Source organism: Triticum dicoccoides, chromosome 2B, assembly GCF_002162155.2.
Source record: "Triticum dicoccoides isolate Atlit2015 ecotype Zavitan chromosome 2B, WEW_v2.0, whole genome shotgun sequence".
Taxonomy (NCBI): Eukaryota; Viridiplantae; Streptophyta; class Magnoliopsida; order Poales; family Poaceae; genus Triticum; species Triticum dicoccoides.
In genome coordinates, this window is record NC_041383.1 from 744827415 (window position 1) to 744833872 (window position 6458).

General features: G+C 45.1%; 1 long non-coding RNA gene across 1 annotated transcript; it reads left to right on the plus strand.

The window, feature by feature from the left end:
* Nucleotides 1–1062: 1062 nt before the first annotated feature.
* Nucleotides 1063–5196, plus strand: LOC119368558. Its single transcript, XR_005176676.1, has 10 exons — nt 1063–1519; nt 1635–1719; nt 1857–1926; nt 2716–2786; nt 2944–3071; nt 3847–3890; nt 3972–4069; nt 4169–4245; nt 4606–4778; nt 4915–5196. It is a non-coding gene; the product is annotated as an uncharacterized LOC119368558 (long non-coding RNA).
* Nucleotides 5197–6458: the final 1262 nt, after the last annotated feature.

Below are 6458 nucleotides of genomic sequence, written 5' to 3' on the forward strand. Positions count from 1 at the left end.
CACCCGGTAAAAATCAAAACTGTTTGTTGAATTTACTTTCCACCCATTGAAAAAACAAAAATATTTTTTGATTTTTTTAGTTACTGTTCAGCAAGTCAATAGGTCAAAACTGATCAACTGGGTCAAAAACGGTCAATGGGAAGGCGAGGGTTGAATTCTGGCCGGTTTTGAGAGTTGGGGGTGTAAACTAGACGGTATTGAAGTTGGGGGGTGTATATTAGACTAGGGCTAGAGTTGAGGGATGGAATATGCATTTCTCTCAAAGATAAATAGTATAGTGGGGTTGCCTCTTCTCCGGCGGGATGAACTAGAAAAAGTGACTATCGCGAAGAAAATTTTCAGACACACTGAACACACCTAATTAGCTCCATCTTTTTTGCACACTGAACACACCTCATTTTCCTAAATCTGTTTATATAACATCACCTATGTCTACACAAAAGTAGTCTGGACGAATCAACCAAAGAGACATCATCCAGAAATAAGAATGGCAGTCACTCCCGGGCTCTCACAGCGATCAGGCACTCTCGGCCGTTGGATCTGTTTTACCAGTCGCTGCTGACCGTTCGATTGCGGCCCCGAGTGACATCGTTCGTTGGATATTTCATCAATCGATGTAACCCGTCGGATATTGAAATAAGAATGACAGTCACTCCCGGGCTCTCACAGCGATTAGGCACTCTCGGCCGTCGGATCTGTTTTACCAGTCGCTGCTGACCGTTCGATCGCGGCTCCGAGTAACATCGTCCGTTGGATATTTCATCAATCGCCGTAAGCCGTCGGATATTTTTACAGATGGCAAAGGTGGGCAATTCGGCGGTTTGGGCGGGGGTGGAATCGTCGTTTCGCACACAAGGGTATAAATCACAGCGCCCCCCGAAGATGACCTAGGCGCCGCTTCCTCCCCCACTCCTGCCGCCCATCCCCTCTTGCTCCCACCTCATCCTTCCAAACCCTACCCCGCTCGCCTCCCTACCCAGCCGCCGCCATCTCCTTCGCCGCCGGGAGCTCGACCGGGATGCCTGCTCACGCTCACGGAGGCCGAGGCGGCCGCGCTGCTCTGGTTCGCGCTCCACCTACGCCGCCGGCCGGAGGGGGCCGCGGCGGCGGCCGTGCAGCCCGGCGACCAGGAGCTCGTCGGCGCGGTTCCCTCGACGGATGGATGCCTGCTCGCGCTCACGGAGGCCGAGGCGGCCGCGCTGCTCTGGTTCGCATTCCTAGAGTTCGCGGAGCCTGACGCCACTACTTCCTTCCCATCCCCCGCCCCGTTCCTCTCTCTCTCCTGGCTGAGCCTGACGCCACCACTGCTCCCCTCCTCAAGGTCGCGTTCTTCCTACCCAAGATGCAGCCGCTCGTCGCGATGAAGACCTGAGTCCACGTCGTCGTGGAGGCCATCCACTCATCTCGAGCCCAAGCCGTCATTGCTCGGTTGGCTCCTGTCCATGCCTCGCGCTTCTGGCAGCTCCTCGAGGTCGTCGTGCCCTACTCCAGGGCCTCCATGGCACAGCTACTCGGCAAGGTAAACGCACCCACATACTCTCGAACTCGAACTCCTTTGGACTTTGGAGCCATCACGTTTGACACACCCTAGGCACTCATCAGACTGACTAACTGACCATGCTTTTGGTTTCCAGTTGCCCCTGCAGTTCACAAGCAAGCAGGTCGTAGAGGACATGTCACTGGCTATGTTCAACCGTGCCCTAAAGCTTTATGGACCAGGTCTGTGGCTCTGTGTGTGTCTTCTCTAACTTCATATCGCTGGATCTATGGATCATTCTGCACACGAGCTTACAGTTTGCACATAATGTCATCTGTGTTTGCTCTAAATTTAATTAATTGGGTGAGAATACTCGCAGGTCTACAAGTCAGGGGTGTTGGATTTACTGGGTCACTCGCTAGCTCATGCCCAAAACATGGTGACCACAGGTATGCCTCGCTCACTCCCCTTTACAGTAGCAATAATTTGAATAATCTCTCTGGATGGATGTTTCCTTGTGCCCGTTTCGTGTTCCTGTCCTACAGAACCACCACAGTCGCATAACCCATGTAGGATAGTTAAGGAAGAGGAAAATGCATTATAATATAATAAGTAGATAAATAAAATGTAGCAATACTGATTATCGGTTTGTGTTCTTTTCTCTTATCGCGATCTTGTTTTTTACTGGATCGAGATGGCATTTTCGTGATGTTGACGTATCCTCGAAAACGGTATGTCAACCAATAGTCGTTGTGCGGGTTATATTTTGTTTACGGAGGGAGTATATGTTATGAAAGCATGTTCATGATAGATCTTGTGGTTTCTTTTCTTTATAGTTTGTCGAACGTAGAAGCTTTTGCCTAAGACACATTTGAAAAGGGCTTGCATGATGGATCGGGTGTGGTGATTTTTTTAAGGCGTTGGTAAAATAACATTCATAGTGTACGCGAGGTGTATGCAAATCTACGGTAGTAGACGTCAATTGTATAAAATAAATGCACACATACCCTTGACTACGAGAGGGTTCTCATCGAAAGCGATGGCAATTTCAGACTTGGTCGTTATAGGGTTGTGTGCATGTAACTCTTGAATTTGTTCTGGACCATTGTCTTTAAATTCACCCTGATCACACTCTTCCATCTAATAGTAACCACATACACAAACGATAATAGGCAATGACATTGAGCTTTATTTATATAGATAAAGTATTTGTATTAATGTACTCTCACTCTGTTTAGGGATCCAACCACAACTACATCATGGAAGGGGCCAAGGATCAGCGACCCTATACACATCAGCAATGACAAAGGTATCGTCATATACATTATGTAATGGCGATGTGCTCTTTAGTGTGTTGATTAGCTTTTGTATCTGTTCATGTAATAGTGATGTGGCCACTAGAATGCTTATTAGACTTTGTATATGTTAAAATGTCTAATTCTTTGTATAATAATGGGTATTTTCAGAGAACTGCTGCCACAAGAAATAAACAGTGGTGGTCTTTTCAGAGAACTACAGTCGCAAGAAAAAGACCTAGAGTTTCAGTTGCATGAAGCAATCCATGCTTGTGGTGTGATATTACCTTTGACAGAAGGTAACACAACACACTGATCTATCATCATCCTATGACTGATTCTTCTTCATATGGTATATTCGATCATTTAACTTAATACACAAGATCAAATGCTCCAGATTTATATATATATAAAATCTTCCTGTTTTACATAAACTTTACTATTTCCTGTGAGGCAGCTACCAAGAGTGATGTGTATAGCATTGCTTGGGGATTTGCGTATTAGTCATTGGCTATGGTCATTGGTATGGTAGAAGCATTACACAATGCATTGGTGATAAAGCTATTGTTCTCTCAAATTGGAAATATTGGTGATCTGTTTTCATGAATGATGTAAACCAACGGATAGCCTGCTAGCATCAACTTGGTTTATAATACTTCCTCCGTTTCTAAATGTAAGCCCTTTTAGATATTCCAATATGGACTACATATGGATGTATATAGACATATTTTAGAGTGTAGATTCACTCATTTTGCTCCGTATGTAGTCTATATTGAAATCTCTAAAAATTCTTATATTTAGGAACGGAGGGAGTAGGTTATTATGCATGTATATATTTATGTACTTCCATTCTATCTTTTTAGTGATGCTTATTGCAGTATTACATGATGAATGTTGCTTTCTGATATGATTTATTCAGGGTGAATGTTTCTTTTGTCCTGTTATTGTCATGTGATGCATATGAATATACGCTGAGCTGCTAGAAATAATATCAACAACTTCATGGAATGTATTGAAGAAGGTGATATCATCATGACTCCAACAACTCCACTTACGCATCCAGCAATCTTGCAGGGAATAGTTCTAAACCATCGGCTTCAGTTGGCATGTTACCTGAGGTAAATTCAGTTTCCTCTTTTCCTATGCTCTATAGACTTGGTCGCCATGCCTCTGTGATCACATTACTTCCCATTTTCAAGGTCATACTTCCCATTACAGGCCGACGAGACGGCAGATTCGGTTAGTGAGAAGATCGTCCAAAAGAACATCGTCGAGAAAGACGAGCTGATGCAAAGAGGTGATTACTGTTATTCTGCCAGTCGGCATCGCTTCCACTGAAAATTTACCCATGTTTTTTGCCTGATATGATTTTCCCCCTTGTGTCCATGGTTTTCAGGTTTGAACCATTTGTTCATGTTATTGCCCCAGTGAGTGCGGGCAAGAAAGGCAGGAAGAAGTAATCCCTTCTGTTAGGTATTTATCTTATCTGTTTACCTTGCTTTGATGTGCATGTTACTATTTCCTTGCTTTCTTGTGTACTGATTGTTCTACTTCATTTGTCCTCAGTTATCATTTTACCTTGTATCAAATCATGGAGTGCTTTGGGCCCTCGCCTGATGTGCACCATCCTTTGGAGTGCTTAGGGCCCTTGCATGTACTTGCCAGTAGATTTGACTTTATTGCCTTGAATTGATACAATGGTACTATAGATTTGACTCAGGCAATAAATTTGTGGCATTCAGAAATAGTGTGCAGTACAATTGTATCAAATCTATTGGCATTTGTCATTATGCTTATTGATATATCTCCTCCCTCCCTGGACTATTATTGTAGCTTCTCGTGGCCAGGGGCGCAATGTACGTGGAGGTGTTCAATAGAGGGGAAATTCTGCCGCCCTACAGCATCAGGAAGAGGAACAGCAGGACCAGGCTGCGCTTCACCTATAACGATGGCATCTGCTTGAACTCAGTTAACTGAACTCCATAACTGAGGCTATGTTTATTCTGGTATATAATCTGTCTTGCTCATAATTTTCAGTTGCTAAAAGTTAGCTTCTCTATACAGTCTGATATCGCTAATCTCAAATGAATCTTTATTTATTATTTATTTTAGTTAGTGCATCAATTTTCTTTTGCCGTGCAGTGCCTTTGAAGATGTATAGCGGTGGTGCATACGAACTAATCTTCCTGTTCGTACTCCTACATTGCATATCTGAACTTGGCCAAGAATGGCCCAATGCTTCTCTTGCCTCAGAGGCATGGTGACCTGCTCTGCCTCCCCCTAATTTCTATCTTCCACTCCTTTATGCCCTTCTGCTGATTGATTTGATGTGCCCTGCTATCATGCTTCTTGGGTCAAGTTACTTAGTTTTTGGAGCTCTTGCTTTTTTTACCTCTTTGTTATGTTCTATGTCTTCCAGATATATTGGTTAAAACCCTTCTGATTGTTGCTCTTGCCTTGAAATTCAGTTCATATGAAGCAAATAAAAGGCATGCAGTTCTTTACGATTTGAGCTGCCACCCCTCCGGCCTGCCCGGCGGCGGCACACTGCTCTGCCAGCCGCCCCTGAGCCCACGCGGCTTGCCGGATCATGCGCCTCCCCAGAGTGCCACCCACGCTAACCTGAGATCCGCCTCTGCAGGTATGAACTCCCCTCTAATGTCCTCTTCTCCTCTATCCATTACTTCTCTATTTTATTCAACTTGTTAGCCAAAGGGTTCAGATTCTTGCCATGATTGATTGTTAGTCTTTGTACATGAATGGGTTAAGATGTGATGTGAGACGAGAGCTAGCAACAGATGTGCTTGTTCTACATATAGGTGCACTTCTTTTGTTGATGCTTGTTACAATATTGAAAACATGTTACTCTTTACTGCACTAGGACGTGATGGCCAGATCGCCGGAAGCCCCTACCCCGACCCCAAGGTTGCTGGCAGCGTCAACCCCGACGGCGAGGTCACCGTCACCCCCAACCTTGACGCCCAGGTCAGCAGAAGGTACATTTGATTGCTGGTACATTTGTTGTCTGAAGGCCCAAAGTTTTCAAATCTAAGTGAAACCAAAGCCTTGTGATTTATCCAACTGAAGATCCAAAGCTTGTAGTTAAAATGATAGTTAGGTGGTACAAGGACCGGCTGTTAAACATACATGTGCCAACATGTGTCACGGCGCAGCATTGCTTGGCAGCCAAGGCTTTGGAGTAGTTAGGAGATCTCTAGTTGTTAGCATAGTTATCATTTAACTTGATATTCTCCTTATCTCTCCATGTAATCTATCTGGTTGTTAACAACTGAAACTTGTATGCCTCTGCGAGAGCCGGCCTCGCCTCAATCAATATATACCACGCGGGCTCCCATGTTGGGGGTTGAGACGCTTCTACAAATTCTACATGGTATACAGAGCAGGCCTCTTCCATAGCATCTAGCTCATCCTTCTCCATCCTCTTCATCCTCAACCCATCACGCCGCAGCCATGTCCTCCTCCACCGCAATCACCTCCTCTGGCCTCAACTACAACACATCAGAACCTCTCAGCCGGACGAACTACGTTCTCTGGCGAGCCCAGGCGCGATCCCAGATACTGGGCGCCGGCCTGTTTGGCTACATAGATCAAACCATAAAGGAGCCTCCCAAAACAATCACTAGCAAAGATAAAGATGGTAAGGAACAGGTAGTTCCCAATCCTGC